Genomic DNA, 12,314 nt, shown 5'->3' with positions numbered 1-12,314 from the left:
CGATAAATAATTGTATTCGCGCTGATTGAAATGGTAGTTTAGGGGAAGGCCTAAAATTTAATTTTCAAATATTTATGTTATTAGTGGTTCTATCTTAATTAAAATTAGTATGCAAAGTTGGAGAATAATTCGCTACAATCTAGGCTATAAATACTTTTGTTCACGCTAAATGAAATGGTAGTTTAGGGGAAGGCCAAAATTTTAATTATAAAATATTCACGTTATTAGTGGTCAAATCTCATTGAAAATTTGTATGCAAAGTCGGAGAATGAGCCACTAAAATCTAGGCTGTACAAAATTTTATTCACCCTCAGTGAAATGGTAGTTTGGGGATGGCCTAAAATTTAATTCTAAATATTTATATTATTAGAGGTCATATCGATAAATACTACATAACGAAAGTTATATAGAATTCAATTTCCGACTAATTATGTCTTATACATTTTTACCGTACCGGCTATGGTAACACAGATATTCATTAATTTGTATTTTTGTTGCTAAGTCCATATCAGCGCCGAGCCACGAGAAAATGGGTTAACAGAATTTAATGAAAATCGGTATACAGAGTCGGAGAATAAGAAACTACAATCTAAGCTATAAACAATTTTATTTAAACTGGATTAAAATGTAGTGTAGGGGAAGGCGCCTAAAATTTAATTTTTTAAATACCTATGTTGTTGGTCCTACTGAAAAGTACTACATAACAAAAGTTACAGAGAAAACAATTTCCGATCATGTATATTTTATTCAGTTTTACCGTACCGACTATGATAAGAGTGGTATTTCAGAGTCGGAAGAAAACTTAATGTGAAGGCCTACAATATCGAAAGCGCATGACATTGATGAACAATAACGTTACATTGACCATTGTTTGTGGCGGTGTGCTTTGTCTCTTATGCTGCCTCTCAACTCCCATAGATGTGATTACTACTGCATACCGAGTATAATAGCCTGACTGATTACTGGCGGAAAATAGCCGGGGAGTTAGAAAACTTTCTTCTATAAGCATGCCATTCCTCTGGTTCATACACTTTCTGATACAGCTGGTAGGTACGTAACACACTGGTTCATCATAGTATTCCAGCTATTCGATCCCCACTCTGACGCGCTGTTTTGAATGAGCAGTGTGCATACTTACGGCCAAGGCTCACTTTAGTAGTAGTAATAGTAGTATGGCCTGGTCTAGAATAACAATTTAGGCCTATTTCAAATTATAGCACAACAATTCACTAAATGACTCAAAATTCAACCCTCAAAAGATCGTTTCTTAAGAAAATCCTCTTCCTCGTGACTTTTATTAAATTCTACTTTCATTTTACTCCAAACTAGCAAATGTACCCGTGCTTCGCTACGGTATTCTACATTGTATACCGATATCGACGTAAAGACTGTGCATGCAGTAAATTAGATTGTTTTAAATTTGCATGTCTCTTAGCCTTATCCGAGAAATAGCATGGGGAGGTCCCCATACGTTGTTTCCAATATAAAGTGAGGGTTGCGGAGTTGTGATGATAACGGCAGGCTCACTTGCCTACTGCCATTCACAATCGAGTTGGCAAGTATATATTATAATTGCAGGCCCCATTGCCTACTGCGTGGTCACAATCGATTTGGGGAGTTTTAGTTACAATGGCAGACCCATTTCCTACTTTTAGACGGATTACAATTGAGGAGTTTTTATTATAATAGCAGGCAACTTCCCTACCACCAGTCAAAATTGAGTTGTGCACTTATCATTATAATGACAGGCCCTTTTTACTGCTGCCAGCCAGCTTACTGCCAGTCACACAGAATTAGTGAGTTTCCATGAAAATAGCAGGCCACTATGCCTAATGCTAGTCAAATTTTAGATTGAACATTTGTTTATAACGGCGGGCACCCTGGCCTAGAATCAAACACAATAGGGTAGGAGACTTTCGAACAAGACTGCATGATCCCTTGCCTTCTGCCGCACAAATCGAGAAGTGAATTATTCATTAAAATGGTAGGCCCTCCTTACTAATGCCAGTTACACAGGAGTTGGAAAAGGACCCCATTCCTACTGCCAGCAGTCAAAGTCGGTGTAGGGAGTACTGATTTCAATAGCAGACACACCCTTTCTCGATCGCTACAAATCGACATCAATGAATATATATAGATGGACATACGAAAGTATATGCATGTTTACAATATTGCAAACCTTCATTTACAGATTAAATGCTGCTAAACGATACGTAATATTGACAAAGGATTGTACCGTAAGGAGCAGTATTTTGCGATCTAAATGGCTGGTCCTATGATATTTTCTCACAACTCATGTATTCATGGGTCAGATTGAGTCAGAAACGTTGAATAGTTTGAAATTTGTGTAAGATTATCTTACATTGCATTACTTTTCGGATAACTATGGAACTTAGCATTTGGCTCACATGTGGGTACTGGGTGGGCCAATGTGCGTGTAGAGTTTGATCATACTATCTTTCCTGTAAGAGAATGATGATGATGATGATGATGATGCTTGTTGTTTAAAGGGGCCTAACATCGAAGGTCATCGGCCCCTGTAAGAGAATGAAAGTATGTATTATATAGGTAAAGAGTCCACATTTACTTAAAATCGAGAAATAGAGACGAATCTAACGTATAAGCGATACAGATACGACAAAAAGTCATAAGACCAAGGTTGAATATCACTCCTAATTCAACGAAGATTGTGCCATCCGTTACGTGATAGGACTTCCCGTTTATCCCACGAAATACCTCGAAACGATGGTCTGCACCATCATTAAAATTGCTTCCATATTTCGATATTCTTTGGGGATAAAAAAATAAAAAAATTAAAGATCTGTGAAATTTTTCGTTCGTTACAGACTGAAACGTATAATTTTGCCAAATTTCAATTTTCTTTCTTGTCTCGTAGATTATGCTGCAATCTGGATTTTGGGTGAGGGGGTAAAAATTATGACTTTCAGGAAATTAAACCAAAAAATATGCAGACGATCATTAATACACCTCAAACGGGTATCTGTACGAAAATTTCACCAAAATAGTCAATGTACAGGCACACACAGTCGTTACGATTTTATTGAAATGAAATGGCATATGGCTTTTAGTGCCGGGAGTGTCCGAGGACATGTTCGGCTCGCCAGATACAGGTCTTTTAATTTGACACCCGTAGGTGACCTGCGCGTCGTGATGAAGATGAAATGATGATGAAGACGACACATACAACCAGCCCCTGTGCCAGCGAAATTAACCAATTAAGGTTAAAATTCCCGACCCTGCCGGGAGTCGAACCCGGGACCCCTGTGACCAAAGGCCAGCACGCTAACCATTTAGCCATGGAGCCGGACTACGATTTTATTTATATAGATAGATAAGGAATCTGCTCCACGTACAACACATTTAGGCTACGTCCGCTGGACTTAACCTGCAAAACCAACCGTTCATGATATCTCACTTATTAATCCTCCTGTCGAAAAATTCACATGAGAACAAAAGTTTTAGAAATGGTTTTCCATTAAGGATTGCAGATTTCGATTAATTTCGGATGTGCATATTTTGAGGAAGTGCAAAATCATGGTTCCGGTTTCGGATAAACCCCCAGTAAATTTAGATATTCAGAAATAATATTGGCTCTAAAACGTACACAAGGACAGGTGGATTCTAAATATCAAGTTTGGTGGAAATGTATTCAGTAGTTTTCGAGTTATAAAAACTCATACAATCAAACCGACAGACAGACACCAAAGTTAAGAAATATGCAGATGGTCATTATTACAACTGAAACGGATAACTGTACGGAAATTCCGCCAAAATAGCCAATGCATAGACAGACGGTCGTTGCGATTATATTTATATAGATGACAGATAAACAGGGGCACGTTTGAAAGTGCAAACCTTCATTTCGAGATTTACTGCTCCTAAACGGTACATCATACCAATAAACGGTTTGCACCCCGAGACGTCCCTTTTAACGCTATACATGTCTGGTGTTTAGAACATTTTCTCGTATCTCACACATTTATGGGTTCGATTGAGTTACAATATTTGAATGGGGTGAAATTTGGGTACATTTTCATCATTGTACATTATTTTTCACATACTTATGTGGAAGCTGGAATCATGAAATTGGGTTCGCATATAGCCATTGGTCGTGTCAATGTGCGTGCCAAATTCGATGACTCTACCTTTCCTATAAGTATGTCAAACTAAGCAATACACGTGTAAAAAGCTCAAAATTTATGAACCATCGAAAAATACAGCCAAATCTACCCTATAAGAGAGAGACGACAAAATATCACAGGACCAAAGTTGTAGATCACTCGAAATTGAACGGAGATCGTGCCATCCGTTTTGTGATAGGACTTACCGTTTAGCCGCGAAATACCTCGAAACAAAGGTCTGCACCGTCCTTAAATTGCCTATATTTCGATATTATTCGGCATAAAAAGTGAAATATTTAACGATCTTGGAAGTTTTCCGTAGGTTACCGGCTAAAACGTATAAATTTGCTTAATTTCAATTTTTCAGTTCGTGTGGCAGATTGTGAGGCAATCTTGATTTTGGGCGGGGGGGGGGGGGGAATTAAATTTAGATACATCCAGGAAACTATAGCTAAAAATATGGAGGTGATCATTATTACCCCTTAAACGGAAAGCTGTACGAAAATTTCGCCAAAATAGTCAATGCACAGACACACGGTCGTTACGATATGATTTATCTAGATAGATAAGGAATCTGCTCCACGTACAAGTATAACACCTTTTGGGCTATGTCAGCTAGACTTAGCCTGAGAAAGCGACCTTTCATGTTATCTCCCTTATTAATCCTCCCGTTGAAAAATGCACCTGAGAAAAAGAAATTAGAATTGGATTTCCAAACAGTTTGATCAATTTCCAGTCAGGTTGGTCTTGTACTTTATATATTGTGGGAAAGTAAAAATCACCATTTCGGTCCCCTGTAAAACCCCTGTCCATTCTGGGAATTTGAAATGGTATAATCCTTAAAACCTACCCTTGGAGGGGTGGATTCTAAATATAAAGTTTGGTTCAAATATCTCAGTAGTTTTCAAGTTGTAAGAAATACGCTTTAGGTGCACCCGCTCTTGCGTTAAGTCCGCTGGGATTTGTACCGAAAACGGTCCGTTAATGATATCTCCTTTATTAAATCCTGTTATCGAAATGATGCACATGAGAAAAAAAGGGTTCGAAATTAATTTTTTATTAAGGTAGGTTGATTTCCATTAAGTTCGGTTGTGTATTCTTTGAGGGAGTGCAAAATCACGGTTTCGGTTTCGCAAAAATCCCCACTCAGTTCAGGGATTTAGAAACGATATTTGCGCTAAAACCTACCCAAGGACAGGTGGATTCTAAATATGAAGTTCGGTGGAAGTATATCCAGTAGTTTTCAAGTTATAGAAATACAAACAGACAAAGACACAAACAAACAAACAAACAAACAAACAAACAAACAAACAAACAAACAAACAAACAAACAAACAAGCAAACAAACAAACAAACAAACAAACAAACAAACTAACTAACTAACTAACTAACTAACTAACTAACTAACTAACTAACTAACTAACTAACTAACTAACTAACAGATACCAAGGAAACCTACCCTTGGACAGATGGATGCTATATATAAAGTTTGGTTCAAATATCTTCAGTAGTTTTCAAGTTGTAAGGAATACGCTTTACACGCACCCGCTCTTGCGTTAAGTCCGCTGGGATTTGTACCGAAAACGGTCCGTTAATGATATCTCCTTTATTAAATCCTGTTATTGAAATGATGCACATGGGAAAAAATGGGTTAGAAATTAATTTTCATTAAGGCAGGTAGATTTCCATTAAGTTCGGTTGTGTATACTTTGAGGGAGTGCAAAATCACGGTTTCGGTTTCGTAAAAATCCCCACTCAGTTCAGGGATTTAGAAATGATATTTGCGCTAAAACCTACCCAAGGACAAGTGGATTCTAAATATGAAGTTTGGTGGAAATATATCCAGTACTTTTCAAGTTATAGAAGGACAGACAAACAGACACCAAAGCTAAAAATTATGCAGATGGTCATTATTACACCCGAAACGGATAACTGTACGTAAATTTCGCGAAAATAATCAATGTACAGACACACGGTCGTTACGATTTTATTTATTTAGAAGATTAGCAGTGAAGAGTGGGTTTCTCCCCTGGCTTGGAGGAGAAATTTGCCTCCAAGTCAGATAGATTTTTCCGCTGCCAGTGCAGTGAATTGATTTTTACCGACTCATCGTGTAGTCCTAGGAAACAGATTAGTAAAAGGACATGGTGTCTGCCCTGGGAGTCTCCACTATTCGACCTCTTCCCCGCCCAAAAAAGACGAAGGGTGTTCACGGATCACGGCTGTCTGCGGCTTGGTCATCCCAGCTCTGGAACTTTGAACTGTAATATCGGGAGCTTAGACCTGTTCGTTAAAAATGAGAAAATGTGTGGTTTGTGATTTGATCGAGTATTTCATATGAAAGCATTGCTTTTAACTGCGCCGTTGCTACTGACGTCTTTGTAAAGTTTGTTCATTTCAGTTGGTAAAACCAGTAAGACAGTCTTTCTGGGTATGTAAAATGGCAGGTGGAGAGTGAGTGTCTACCATTAAAATGAAAGCTTCCCAACCTCATTTTGACTGATGGTATGCAAGCGGGCCTACCATTACAGTGAAAATTCCCTAACTCAGTCTTCATATGAGAAAATATGTTTGGTGATATTGCCGTCGCGTTTCTAGGGTAACGTTAAGAGCTGTGCAATTGAATACATTCTTGCTCACAACGTGTAGAGTACCTAACCTAGAATTCTGTATAAAGCAAAGTCTTTTCCGTACAGGTCATGAAGGGCCTGGTAGGGGTGGAGGGTAAAGGCTTCCACTATCCGTAACCTCGGCACTTGGTGGGGTAGAGTGGTTAGTTCTACGCTGCCTTTGCCCCCAGGAATTAACCTGGTAGTCAATTTTGGAGTAGGCTGAGTGAACCTCAGGGCTATATGCACCTCCGGGAGTGGAAATCTCATTTCTTAAATTTTACGACTTCCTGACGGGGATTCGAACCCACGTCCTTGCGGGCGAACCGCCTCTGCCAGGCAGCCCCCTAGAATTCTGTATACAATGTAGAATTCCGTAGCGAAGCGCGGGTAGAACAGCTAGTATATAAATATATTGTTTGCGGGTCATATTTGATACGTGTTCTTATTTTCTACAGCCACGTTGCATTACAATTCTGTTGCGGACTAAGTCTTCTCATTTTATTATGAGCAGCCATTGTAACTGTTGAGAAGGAGAAGGGACGGTTGTTTTCGGCAGCAATGTGAAGACTGAACGATTCTTGGAGGAAATTGCACCTTGTTCTTGATCTACTCTCCCTATGCTCCTGTTACCGGGTATTTCGTAGTGTTTCTTATTACATTTCAGATTATCTTCATTTCCCACGCGAACAGGACAGGAATGAAATAACTTCACTCGTTCGTTATCGTCCTCCTTACTAATTTTCACTACTGTACGACGTGCCGTCATGCCTGCTTCGTCTGACACCGAGGCAGATTGTTGCCCGACTGTAGGAGAGTAGACGCTAGATTAAGTACCCAGCAGCTGGATTTAACTCCAGTCATAACCACGGTGTTCAAAAGAAACGCGTGCAGATGACGCTCTTCATGACTTGTCCGTCGGATGGGGACGTTAAACCTTGAGTGGGTGCAAGCTGCGTCCCAGCAGTGGGTTTCACCCTCTCACTTCCTACAGCATTTTCACGTAATTCATTTCATATCATTGACTTCTATGATGAGGTTGACGGCAGGAAGTCCATCGGATCTGAGAACTTGCTACGAAGATTCACACACACACATGGACACACACACTTCATTGTACGACTTAATGTAAGTGGTTCTAAGAATTACATTATAGGAGAAGTCCCTGTAATTTGGGCCTGCGGGTAATTTGGAATGGTAATAATCCTGGTATTTGCTGGTTTGATCACCCTATGTCCAAGTGAGTAATTTGGGCCTTTGAAACAATTATGATAAAAATTACGTATCTCCGTAGTTTTTCTGGTGAATTAAAATGCAATTGTTCTATAATCTGAAGCCAGCTCCGGTGTAGGCGTAGCCTGCCAGCATCTTACCCGGAGGACCCGGCCTGAATTGAAGGCTGATTGGAGGTCCATTAAACCTACGTGATTACAATTGAGGAGCTATCTGACAGCATTACAGGTGAAAAGTATTATGGTGACGATTCGATTCAGTACAGTAGTTGTGAAAAATTGGCTTACGAAATCTGCAAACAATTTCGGATGGATTGTAACATCATTGTCCTACACGAGAAAGTAACGAACACAATTCATAATGTCGTATTTTAACGCTTAGTAACAATAACTTCCAGTGCTTATTTTCATCAGTCCATTACTTGGCCCAAGTTAAAAGTATCGGTTCAAAATACACCATCACCTGGTCCAAGTTAAAGCCTATAGGTCTAAATGACACGATTATATGGTACAAATTACATGACCACCTGGTCCAAATTACACCATCACCTGGTCCACGATACATATTATCAGTCTAAATTACACGATCACCTAGTCCATGTTACATACTAACAGTCTAAATAACACGATCACGTGGTCCACGTTACACACTATCAGTCTAAATTACACGATCACCCGGTTCATGCTACATACTAACAGTTTAAATTACACGATCACCTGGTCCACGTTACACACTAACAGTCTAAATGACACGATCACCTGGTCCATGCTACATACTAACAGTCTAAATTACACGATCACCTGGTCCATGCTACATACTAACAGTCTAAATTACACGATCACCTGGTCCATGCTACATACTAACAGTCTAAATAACACGATCACCTGGTCCACGTTACACACTATCAGTCTAAATTACACGATCACCTGGTCCACGTTACACACTATCAGGCTTCATTACACGATCACCTGGTCCATACTACATACTAACAGTCTAAATTACACGATCACCTGGTCCATGCTACATGCTAACAGTCTAAATAACACGATCACCTGGTCCACGTTACACACTATCAGTCTAAATTACACGATCACCTGGTCCACGTTACACACTATCAGGCTTCATTACACGATCACCTGGTCCATACTACATACTAACAGTCTAAATTACACGATCACCTGGTCCACGTTACACACTAACAGTCTAAATTACACGATCACCTGGTCCTTGTTACATACTAACAGTCTAAATTACACGATCACCTGGTCCTTGTTACATACTAACAGTCTAATTTACACGATCACCTGGTCCATGCTACACACTATCAGTCTTCATTACACGATCACCTGGTCCATGCTACATACTAACAGTCTTCATTACACGATCACCTGGTCCACGTTACACACTATCAGTCTAATTTACACGATCACCTGGTCCATGCTACATGCTAACAGTCTAATTTACACGATCACCTGGTCCATGCTACATACTAACAGTCCAAATAACACGACCACCTAGTCCACGTTACACACTATCAGTCTAATTTACACGATCACCTGGTCCATGTTACATGCTAACAGTCTAATTTACACGATCACCTGGTCCATGCTACATACTAACAGTCTTCATTACACGATCACCTGGTCCACGTTACACACTATCAGTCTAATTTACACGATCACCTGGTCCATGTTACATGCTAACAGTCTAATTTACACGATCACCTGGTCCACGTTACACACTAACAGTCTAAATGACACGATCACCTGGTCCATGCTACATACTAACAGTCTAAATTACACGATCACCTAATCCATGCCACACACTATCAGTCTAAATTACACGATCACCTGGTCCATGTTACACACTAACAGTCTAAATGACACGATCACCTGGTCCATGTTACATACTAACAGTCTAAATAACACGATCACCTGGTCCATGCTACATACTAACAGTCTAAATTACACGATCACCTGGTCCACGTTACACACTAACAGTCTAAATGACACGATCACCTGGTCCATGTTACATACTAACAGTCTAAATTACACGATCACCTGGTCCACGTTACACACTAACAGTCTAAATGACACGATCACCTGGTCCATGTTACATACTAACAGTTTAAATTACACGATCACCTGGTCCACGTTACACACTAACAGTCTAAATGACACGATCACCTGGTCCATGTTACATACTAACAGTCTAAATAACACGATCACCTGGTCCATGCTACATACTAACAGTCTAAATTACACGATCACCTAGTCCATGTTACATACTAACAGTCTAAATTACACGATCACCTGGTCCATGCTACATACTAACAGTCTAAATTACACGATCACCTGGTCCATGCTACATACTAACAGTCTAAATTACACGATCACCTGGTCCACGTTACACACTATCAGTCTAAATTACACGATCACCTGGTCCACGTTACACACTATCAGTCTAATTTACACGATCACCTGGTCCATGTTACATGCTAACAGTCTAAATTACACGATCACCTGGTCCACGTTACACACTATCAGTCTTCATTACACGATCACCTGGTCCACGTTACACACTATCAGTCTAAATTACACGATCACCTGGTCCACGTTACACACTATCAGTCTAAATTACACGATCACCTGGTCCACGTTACACACTATCAGTCTAAATAACACGATCACCTGGTCCACGTTACACACTATCAGTCTAAATTACACGATCACCTGGTCCATGCTACATACTAACAGTCTAAATTACACGACCACCTGGTCCACGTTACACACTATCAGTCTAATTTACACGATCACCTGGTCCATGTTACATGCTAACAGTCTAAATTACACGATCACCTGGTCCACGTTACACACTATCAGTCTAATTTACACGATCACCTGGTCCATGCTACATACTAACAGTCTAAATTACACGACCACCTGGTCCACGTTACACACTATCAGTCTAATTTACACGATCACCTGGTCCATGTTACATGCTAACAGTCTAAATTACACGATCACCTAGTCCACGTTACACACTATCAGTCTTCATTACACGATCACCTGGTCCACGTTACACACTATCAGTCTAAATTACACGATCACCTGGTCCACGTTACACACTATCAGTCTAAATTACACGATCACCTGGTCCACGTTACACACTATCAGTCTAAATTACACGATCACCTGGTCCACGTTACACACTATCAGTCTAATTTACACGATCACCTGGTCCATGTTACATGCTAACAGTCTAATTTACACGATCACCTGGTCCATGCTACATACTAACAGTCTTCATTACACGATCACCTGGTCCACGTTACACACTATCAGTCTAATTTACAGGATCACCTGGTCCATGCTACATGCTAACAGTCTAATTTACACGATCACCTGGTCCATGCTACATACTAACAGTCTAAATAACACGATCACCTAGTCCATGTTACATACTAACAGTCTAAATTACACGATCACCTGGTCCATGCTACATACTAACAGTCTAAATTACACGATCACCTGGTCCATGCTACATAGTAACAGGCTAAATTACACGATCACCTGGTCCACGTTACACACTATCAGTCTAAATTACACGATCACCTAGTCCATGCTACATACTAACAGTCTAAATTACACGATCACCTGGTCCACGTTACACACTATCAGTCTTCATTACACGATCACCTGGTCCACGATACATATTATCAGTCTAAATTACACGATCACCTGGTCCACGATACATATTATCAGTCTAAATTACACGATCACCTGGTCCATGCTACATACTAACAGTCTAAATTACACGATCACCTGGTCCACGTTACACACTATCAGTCTTCATTACACGATCACCTGGTCCATGCTACATACCAACAGTCTAAATTACACGACCACCTGGTCCATGCTACAAGTTACACGCTATCGGTCCAAGTTACACACTCTCGGTCCAAGTTACACACTCTCGGTCCGAGTTACACGCTATCGGTCCAAGTTACACGCTATCGGTCTAAGTAACACACTCTCGGTCCAAGTTACACACTCTCGGTCCACGTTACACGCTATCGGTCCAAGTTACACACTCTCGGTCCAAGTTACACTCTATCGGTCTAAGTTACACACTCTCGGTCTAAGTTACTCACTCTCGGTCCATGTTACACACTCTTGGTCCAGGTTACACACTATCGGTCCAAGTTACCCAGTCTCGGTCTAAGTTACACTCTATCGGTCTAAGTTACACACTCTCGGTCTAAGTTACTCACTCTCGGTCCACGTTACACGCTATCGGTCCAAGTTACACACTCTCGGTCCAAGTTACA

Source organism: Anabrus simplex, chromosome 11 (assembly GCF_040414725.1).
Source record: "Anabrus simplex isolate iqAnaSimp1 chromosome 11, ASM4041472v1, whole genome shotgun sequence".
Lineage (NCBI taxonomy): Eukaryota > Metazoa > Arthropoda > Insecta > Orthoptera > Tettigoniidae > Anabrus > Anabrus simplex.
The sequence above is the reverse complement of the archived record's forward strand: the minus strand, read 5'-3'. Positions refer to the sequence as shown.